Source organism: Quercus robur, chromosome 2 (assembly GCF_932294415.1).
Source record: "Quercus robur chromosome 2, dhQueRobu3.1, whole genome shotgun sequence".
Classification (NCBI taxonomy): Eukaryota; Viridiplantae; Streptophyta; class Magnoliopsida; order Fagales; family Fagaceae; genus Quercus; species Quercus robur.
In genome coordinates, this window is record NC_065535.1 from 7,195,094 (window position 1) to 7,204,901 (window position 9,808).

General features: G+C 34.1%; 1 long non-coding RNA gene across 1 annotated transcript; it reads left to right on the forward strand.

Moving 5' to 3' along the window:
• Positions 1-3,593: 3,593 nt before the first annotated feature.
• LOC126712128 (uncharacterized) lies at positions 3,594-5,778 on the forward strand. Its single transcript, XR_007651047.1, has 3 exons — positions 3,594-3,727; positions 3,849-4,219; positions 5,556-5,778. It is a non-coding gene; the product is annotated as an uncharacterized LOC126712128 (long non-coding RNA).
• The last annotated feature ends 4,030 nt before the right edge of the window (positions 5,779-9,808 follow it).

Genomic DNA, 9,808 nt, shown 5'->3' on the forward strand with positions numbered 1-9,808 from the left:
TTGCATATGTAGTCATACTCCCAATTCATTTTTCCTTGAAGGTTTCTTGGAACATTGAAAAGATACGTTTCCAACTGAGCTCGACTAGAAGGTTCAATTGCAGAGGCTTACATTCTTAAAGAGTGTATTACTTTCTTGTCATTATATCTTGATGGAGCTGAAACCGTGCATAATCGAAGGGAAAGAAATGCTAATTGTGGTGAATATGGCCAAGGGTTGACGATTTTCTCACAAACAGCTCAACCTACTGGGTCTAGGTAGAATGATGTGGGGATGTCACGTGAATTGCGTGATATTGCTCAGTGGTATTTGTTGTACAATTGTCCCGAGTTGGAGCCGTATTTAGAGTATGTGAAGTCGTATTTTGATTATGCTTGAATTGTCCTTAATATTATTTGCATTTCTTAGCTGAATATAAATCACTTGTTTTGAATAGTGAACACAAAAACACATTACATAATCCAACTGGAGAAGACATAACTCAAATACAACGACGAGAGTTTCCTAAGTGGTTCAAAGAACGTGTAAGAAATTTTGAATCTTGTGACACATTAAACAGTATTAAGCAATTATATAGTTTTCTCACTACTAATGTCACATGTTGCATGTCATTATAGATCTATAGATTGAAAGAGAATGACTCATCAGAAGTTACAAAACAAATGTGGTCATTAGCAAATGGTCCTAAGTTGCTAATGAAAGAATACTCGGTCTGCATGGTCAATGGTGTAAGGTTCCATACAAAAGACTTGGACAATCGTCATGTAACCCAGAATAGCGGTGTATCTACAGAAGGGAACCATGATGGACAATTACACGACTTCTATGGTCATGTGTGCAAAATTTGGGAATTGGAGTATATGTATCAATATAAAGTTGTTTTGTTTTAGTGTGAATGGTACAATACTGGTAATAAGATCGGTCGAAGGAGAACGATACGAACTGAGACACATTGCACAAGTATCAATGTGCAAAGTCGGTGGTATCAAAATGATCCTTTCATATTACCTAGTCAGGAGAAACAAGTTTTCTACCTTTGTGATACCAAATGGGGTGAACCTTGGCATGTTGTGCAATGCGTACAATATAGGGGAGTGTTTGATGTGCCAGAGGTGGGTGATGGAGAATCCAATGATCAAACAGAAGCTAATGAAGCATTCCAACAAGAAGTCATTAGCGATGTTGTCCTTATCGATGTTGAAGATAATGTTCAATATTGTAAGGGTGGTATTGAAGTTGAGAATATTCCAGAAGGTTTGGGAGAGCAAGGGGATAATAATGAAGATGAAGTGCATAATATACCTAATTCTGATATGGATCCTGATATGGATTATGATATGTAGATTTCATTTTTTTTCCTTTGTATATGGAAACGTGCGTTTAATAATTTTTGATTCCCTATTATTTGTTCATGTATATTTTTATTTGATGTTCCAGTTTATGTTTCGTACTTAGGAAGAATTTGTAATGAATAGATATTATATTTTATTTTCTATGTAAATCTATAGTTGCAGAAATGGTCAAAAAGGGCAAAGACACTCATAATAAAATAACAGAATATGAGATGGAAAGAGCACAAAGAATCAAGCAAAACCAAGAGAGAATAGATGCTTTGAGATTGAAGCATCTGTCAATTTTTCTGCCTAAATGTGCAAATGTGGGAAGAAAGAGAGTAAGTGTTCAGGTAGATGACGACGACTATGTACCAGCTATTGGTGATGATGAGTTATCTAGTTCTTTAATAATGAGGTACTATATATATGATTTGGTGCATGCGATACTTCGTACTTTGTAATATTGTGATGAAATAACTTATTTTATTTTTTTTAATGAATTTCAAAATCTATACATATTTTGGCATGATATAGATGGCACCAGGACATAGCACTCGTTCACGTCGTGAGAAATTTACCCCAACAGTCCAGCATAAGGGCCCATTATCGAGCCTACTTCCTGGTGGAGATTTTGAGGTACTATATACATGATCTGGTGCCTGATAACTTATTTTTTTTTTTAATGAATTTAAAAATCTATACATATTTTGGTATGATATAGATGGCACCGGGATGTAGCACTCGTTCACTCCGTGAGAAATTTACCCCAACAGTCCAACATAAGGACCCGTTATCGAGCCTACTTCCTGGTGGAGATTCTAAGGTACTATATACATGATCTGGTGCTTAAGATACTTTGTATTATTGTGCTTGGAATGATCAATGAAAATCATTGATTGAAGATATTTTAAATGATGAAATAACTTATTTATATTTTAACTTGTAATAAATTTAGATATCTTTATATACTTTTGCATGATACAAATGGCTCGTTATAGGCGTGAGGAATCTACCCCAGCAGTCTAGCATACTGGCCCATCATTGAGCACGCATCTTGGTGGAGATTCTCTTGCCCAAATTTCTACTAATGTAGAGGCACAGCTTGTGGGCACACCGTCTACCATGGATGGTGAGATATTTAAGTTCCATTACTTGATTTCATAGTCACACTATATTTGGTTCACTTGTTTATTTAATTTATATTATGTCTTGATAGCATCAACTAGTAGACGTGCCCGTGGCATGACGTGTGGATTAGGGTACGAGGACTTGTTGAGAAACATGGGAAGCTACTGGTCTGCATTGCCCCAGAGTTTTGTGCTCCTGTTGGTGAACATGCAGGGAAGCTTGTTAGCCAAATTGGTGTACAAGTGCGTACGAATTTGTCCACTATGAATGCTTATAGTTGGAAGAATGTTGGTAGCGGTGAAAAAGAGGCAATCATTCAAAATGTGGTGGTACTTTAAATGTTTATAGTTGTCCATGAGCTTGATTTTGTTGTTTTCATTACATTACTTTATACTTTATGCTATATTTATAGTGTATTGTTGATGTTGTTACTAAGCATATTGAATTTAAGGCATAATATTTTCTTTATACATACTTCACTTTGCAGGATCAATTTGATATACAAGGAGAATCTGTACTTGTGAACAAATCTCTAAATACAAAGTGTGGTAGATTATTGAGCAGCCACTACTACAGTTTGTTTGCAAAATATAAAAAACTTGTAAAGGATGAAGGAAGCACGTATGCAAGAAACCACCCACCAAAAAATGTCACACGAGAAAAATGGATTGAATTAATTGATGGAAAGTGGAGTGACGAAGATTGGCTGGTAATTAATACTTTGAAAATTTTAATTACAAGTGAAGTATGTTCTCACCTTTCACCTAGATAATACCTACTTATATATGCATTGGATTAATGTTTTATGTAGATCTTATTATGGTGTCATGTCTACTAGATTATTTGTTCTATCAAATTTGTTGGATTAATACTTAATTGGAAGGTGGAGTAGATTTATATTGTAATCTATATATATAACTTAAATCAAAACTTTAATATTTTCTTGGTCTTTATTCTTTATAGAAAGTCTTAGAAAGAAATGCTAAAAACAGAAATAAAGAGGAAACGGTTGACAAAAACATTCATAAATGTGGAAGCAAGTCGCTTGCAGTTAGGATGGATGAGGCGGTGTGTTATTTCAATTTTTCAAAAGCTTAGTATATTACTTGTTGTAATTAATTAACTTGTCTTCTAACATTTGAAAGCAAACTAATCAGAGATGGAAAAATGGAGGTCATATTCCTAAGGTGGCACAACTCTACTATGATACCCACTTCAATTCAAAGACAAAACAGTGGGTACACCCTGATTGCGAACATACATATGTATGTATATCAGTACATGCCTTGAGTTGGAAAAACTAGAATATATGTATCTTTATTCTATATATGTTTGCAAAACTAGAACATATGTATTTCTGATGGTTTCTATTATTTGAAATGACAGCAAGAGATGTTGAGAGTACAAGATGAGCATTGTAGCACTCCTGAAGCACAACCTTTGACTGAAGAGGAGATTTCTATGATGGTTCTTAAGCCAAGATCTGGCTATGTAAAGGGACTTGGCATGAGGCCTTCCTCATCTCTTAAGACTCCTGCCTCATCTTCCTCAACTCAGTATACTCAACAACTCGAGGGTCGAGTAGAAGAGCTCCAAGATGCAAATTACAAGCTGGAGGATCGAGTGGAAGAGCTCCAAGATGCAAACTTTAGGTTGGAGGAGAAGATGGATTGCATCATACAATATTTGAGGAGCAAGGGTGACAGTGACATTTGTGGCAGTGGGGGGAGCTCATGTACTAACTAGAACACACCTTGGTTAGTGTTTTATTTTCCTGCCTAAAAGCATTAGTATTGAGGCTTGTATATGGTATATGTTGCTATATTGTTTAATGGTGGTGGTGGGTTTTTTGTTTGTGGTGGTGGTTGGATTTTTTGTTTAATGGTGGTGGTGGATTGTGTTAATGATGGTGGCTGGATTTTTTGTTTATTGTGTGGTTGGGTTTTTGTGTTTATGGTGGTGTTTGGATTTTTTGTTTAATGTTGGTGGTGGGTTATTTGTTAATTGTGATGGATGAGTTTTTTGTTTATGGTAGTGATTGTGTTTTTGTGTTAATGGTGGTGATTGTGTTTTTTGTTTAATGGTGGTGGTGGGTTTTTTGTTTATATTGGTGGCTGAGTTTTTTGTTTAATGTTAGTGGTGGGTTTTTTTGTTTATTGTGATGGTTGGGTTTTTTGTTTATGACAGTGGCTGAGTTTTCATGTTAATGGTGGTGGCTGTGTTTTTTGTTTAATGGTGGTGGTGGGTTTTTTGTTTATGGTAGTGGCTGGGTTTTTGTGTTAATGGTGGTGACTATGCTTTTTGTTTATTGTGATAGTTGGGTTTTTTGTTTATAACAGTGGCTGAGTTTTTGTGTTGGTGGCTATGTTTTTTGTTTAATGGTGGTGGTGAGATTTTTGTTTATGGTAGTGGTTGGGTTTGTGTTAATGGTGGTGGCTGTGCTTTTTGTTTAATGGTGGTGGTTGGGTTTTTTTCATTTATGGTAGTGGTTGGGTTTTTGTGTTAATGGTGGTGGCTGTGTTTTTTTGTTTAATAGTGGTGGTGGGTTTTTTGTTTGTGGTGGTGGCTAAGTTTTTTGTTTATTGTGATGGCTGGGTTTTTTTGTTTATGCTAGTGGCTGGGTTTTTGTGTTAATGGTGGTGGCTATGTTTTTTGTTTATGGTGGTGGCTGTGGTTTTTGTTTAATGGTGGTGGCTAATTTTTTTTTTTTTTTAATAGTGTTGGCTAGATTTTTTATTCGTTGTGGTGGTTGGGTTTGTGTTTATGATGGTGGCTGGGTTTTTGTTTTGGATTTCACTTTATTTTTTTTGTTTTAAATTGGGATTTTTTTGCATTCTTTATGATTTCTCCATGATTTGTAATGTGGGTTTGGTTTTTATTTGATGAGAATGTTGTGAGTCTTCTTTCTTTGATAGTTTGGCTTCATATGATGTTGCACTATGATTATTTTTTCTAGTTTGTTATTGGGTATTCTATGGACTTTTTCTGCATTGTCTTACGAATAATAATATTTTTTGTTGTAGTACATCTTATTAGGGATATAGGTTTGCAGTTTAGTTTGTTATTGATGTATTTTCCTTTATACTTGTGCAGATATGGGATTGGTGGCAAAAAGATAGCTTTTGCGAGGCTACTTGAACTCAAATAATTTTCTATAAAGTTTGGAAGCTAAGACATGATTTGTATATAAATGGTTGTAATTACTTTGTGAACATCTTTATTGCATTTTTAGATTGTATGGATATTTTTTTATTTATTTATGGATTTGGTTAGAAATGAATGGATGTTTGTTTTTATGGATTTGGTTAGAAATGAACAGTTTAATGTAATGGCAAGTAAATGTAAAGAATATTAATAAAAAAAAATAAAATTGGTGACGATAATTTTCATCGCCATATTTGACTATAAGCAGAAATTGGTGACAAAATAATTTGTCACCTGATCTATTGAAAAAAAAAAAAAAAAAAAAACCGGTGACGCAAAACTTCGTCACCTAATCTATTGAAATTGGAAAAAACAAAACATTTGGTGACGAAATATTCCGTCACTGAAAATAAGGTTTAGTGACGAAAATATTAGGTGACGAAAAACTTTTGTCACCTATCATTTTTTATTGGTGACGAAAAAATTTCGTCACCTATCATTTTTTTATTAGTGACGAAACATTTTCATCACCAATACATTTTGTGACGGAGCTTAGGTGACGAACGCTGTTTCGTCACCATATGTATTCAGTGACGAAATAAGGACATATTGTGACGATTGGTTTCATCACCATAGTCCACTTTTGTTGTAGTGATAACACATCACATCTGACATGTGGTAATACATTTAATCTTAAATTAATGGTATTTATAATCAATCAAATAACACATACATATACATATATATATATATATATATATATAAGCAGAAACTTCATGCGGGAGAGCATGAGGTTCTGCCATATGGCGTACTCTATAAAGATGATTAAAATACTCTTGGGGAGGTCATGGTGTCATTGTCTGCTAGAGGCCCTCAAGTCGTTGATAGCGAGGAAGCAGAGGTTCTGGCGTGTCGCAGAGCATTGGAGCTGGCTATTAACTCAGGGTTCACAGAACTGGTAATTGAAGGAGACAATGCCTCTGTCATGAAGAACATAGCTGGATCGTGGCCAAGGCTCTCTCGTTTAGGACACTTGTATGCGGACATTCACTGCCTGGTTTCTGGTTTACAGTCTGTGCGCTTTACTTGTGTACACCGTGATGCAAATAGTGTGGCTCACTCTCTAGCCAGACATGCTAGAAATGTAGTTGAGGACATTGTTTGGGTGGAGGATTCACCTCCACCTGCTTTAGATGCTTTGTACTAGGATGCTTGTTAACTTAAAAAACTTTTCCTCTTTCTCACACATAAAAAACTTTTTGCATTTCTATTCATCCTTTCACTTCTACTCCTTTATATACACTAATATACATACTCACAGCCCTTCATGTCATCCCATCTCAAATACACTCAGGAAAAAAAATGATGTCATTTACTTTTAACCTTTCAACAACACCTATATAGCCAAAGGCCTTGTAGCTAAATTGACACCTCTCCATACACAAAGTGTTTGGGGCTCTAGGGGGGAAGGGGTTCGAGCTACGGAGTTAGCAGCATGTTGTAATTATCTCTCAAAAAAAAAAAAAAAAACACTTATACAACTCCAACATTGCAGTACTATTTGATCCTAACCTGTATAAGTATACTATGATCAAGAAAGGGGGCTTGCGTTTTTTATTCAGTGATGGTAGCTTATGGTTTAGATATTGATGTTAGACGTTGTGGATTTTGTGAAGATTATGATTAGTTTTGAGTCTTTTAGTGTTCAGGATCTTGATTTGGGAAAGTCATAAATGTATTTAGTTTTAAAACTAAAGGAAAAGAAAAAGAAACATTTTAATTGTTTATTTATGAAGTTAACTTCTTTTTTTTTTAATTTTTTTTAAATGTTAGAACTCATAATTTGTAGGCTTCTTTGTAGTATTTTTTTACCGCTATTTTGTGCGGTATGAGCCATAGTGATAAAAATGAAAATCAATAATGATTTCAAAGTATTCCCCCCCCCCCTCTTTTTTTTAAAGAATACGAAAGCTCAACTAAAGATAATTAAATTTTGATAAATAGATGTGTTTTTAGCAAATTTCTCTTTATTTAATCACGTTATCTTTATGTTGATGCTTACAAAAAATTTCCTCAGTTTCATTGAGATAATGAATTGGGTGTTTGTGATTAAGGTCTCCATATTTGATTGTGAGAATAGAGTGATTGAGGAAGTTTTTGGAAGGTTGCTTAAATTTATGTAATTTTAAGATATAAAAGTATTTTATACTTTAATATATATAAAAGTAGGTCTTAATAGATATAAAAATGATTTCAAATGAAATTGTAAAGTAATTCGCGCATTGCGCAGGACATCATCTAGTTAGAGATAAAAGAAGAGGTACAAAGCCTCCCACACCAATTATCTTAATGCTGATGGAGTTCTATTATTGTTGATGTTCTCCATAGACAAGCTTACAATTGATTTTCTCATTTTTTTTTCATTAGCAAATCTAAGGTCATTTCTATTATTAACTATTGGTGTGTAGAATTTTTTTTTTTTTTAAACATTGTTTTGTTGAAAGAATTTATTAATTTATGTGAACATATTCGTTGAGCATTTACTATATATATATATATATATATATATCAACAAATTTTGATTAAATTCGAACACAAATTAATAGAAGACCACGTAAAATAATAACAAAAAGCTTTCGTATAAAATAATAAAATTAATAATAACACATTCTCTTCAATAAGTAGTGCTTTTAAATATTTAATTACATGTGTGCTTATAATATTTATAAATTATAATAAATTGGAAAATAAATCGTGCGGCCAATAACTAGTTTTATTAGATACTCTGTTATTTCAGATAGTAAGGGCTCGTTTGGTAACATTGTTCTAGTAACGCTGTTTAAGTATTGTGGAAATACCTATGAGTGAAAAAGTATTATGAAAATACTTGTTGTATTGTCTAAACAATGAAAACTATTGTTTAAACAATACAACCAAACAGACCCTAGATTTTAAAGATGAGCTAGTATACTAAGTCCTATAAGGAATGATGGTATGTCATGAATTATGAAGCTATACATATCCGTCATTTCTTTTATCATGAATCTTGAGGTGGCATAGGTGGGGATTTATCATCCGAATAAGAATGTAGTGTAAAAGATTAAGGTTACATTTGTTTCGGTAGTAAAAGGAATCTGGAAAATATTTTACACCACGGGGCGTGTTTGGGAACGGTCGGAAAATTCAGTCAAATGGAAAATGATTTCCGTTGACCGTAAAATATCAAGCATTTTGGTGTAAAATCAATTTCACTCCTATTTTAGGCTACGTTTGGTTCGATGTAAATTGAATTCCGAGTGTAAAATGAATGCAGGGGAAAATATTTTCGGGAAAGGAAAATATTTTCAAGTGTTTGGTTGCATTCCAAAAAATGCTTTGGAAAATATTTTCTAGTGTTTGGTTGTGTTCCTGAAAATGCTCTAGAAAACCCATTTTTATCATGTTTCTCACATTTTCTTAGGATCCAAACAAATATTATTATAGAGAATCAAAATATATAAACAATCAAAGAAACAAAAATCAAAATCCCAAGACCAATCGTGAGAGAGGGACTTCAGTGAGAGAGAGAGAGAGAGATCGGTTCATGGGTTGCTCACATGGTGGGTTGATCTAAAGGTGGCAGCTCGATCTAGGAGTGGGTCACTCACTGCGTGGTCCGATCTAGGAGTGGGTTGCTCATGGCGGTCCGACCTCCCGGTCCGGTCTGGGTCTGAAAACCTTGTATGGAATACGGATTGTGATTTTTTTTTCCGTCATCATATAGGAGTATGTGTTCTTTGATGAATATATTACTCAACACTAGATAGTTTGTTTAATGCAGGAAAATGAGTTAATGAGCTTGATCCATTCAGCTTCACCAACTATGCAGAGATGTGGCACTATAATAGCCTAATAGGTCGTCGAGTCAAGCCCAAAACATACTACCAATTTTTTTGTGATGAAATCTCTCTCTCTCTCTCTCTCTCTCTCTCTCTCTCTTTATTTATTTATATATTTTTTAGAGAGTTTCAATTTATAGCATCCACCATTGATCAGACCAAGACACCAATCAGTTTTTGGTGTAGGCGGGGATTGAACCTCATATCTCTTATTCAATTATCAGAGATTTTATCAGTTGAGTTAACTAGAAATCTCTATATACATCAATTAGCTCATTAATGTGTATTATTTAAACAAAACATATGGTCATGAGACCACAAGTA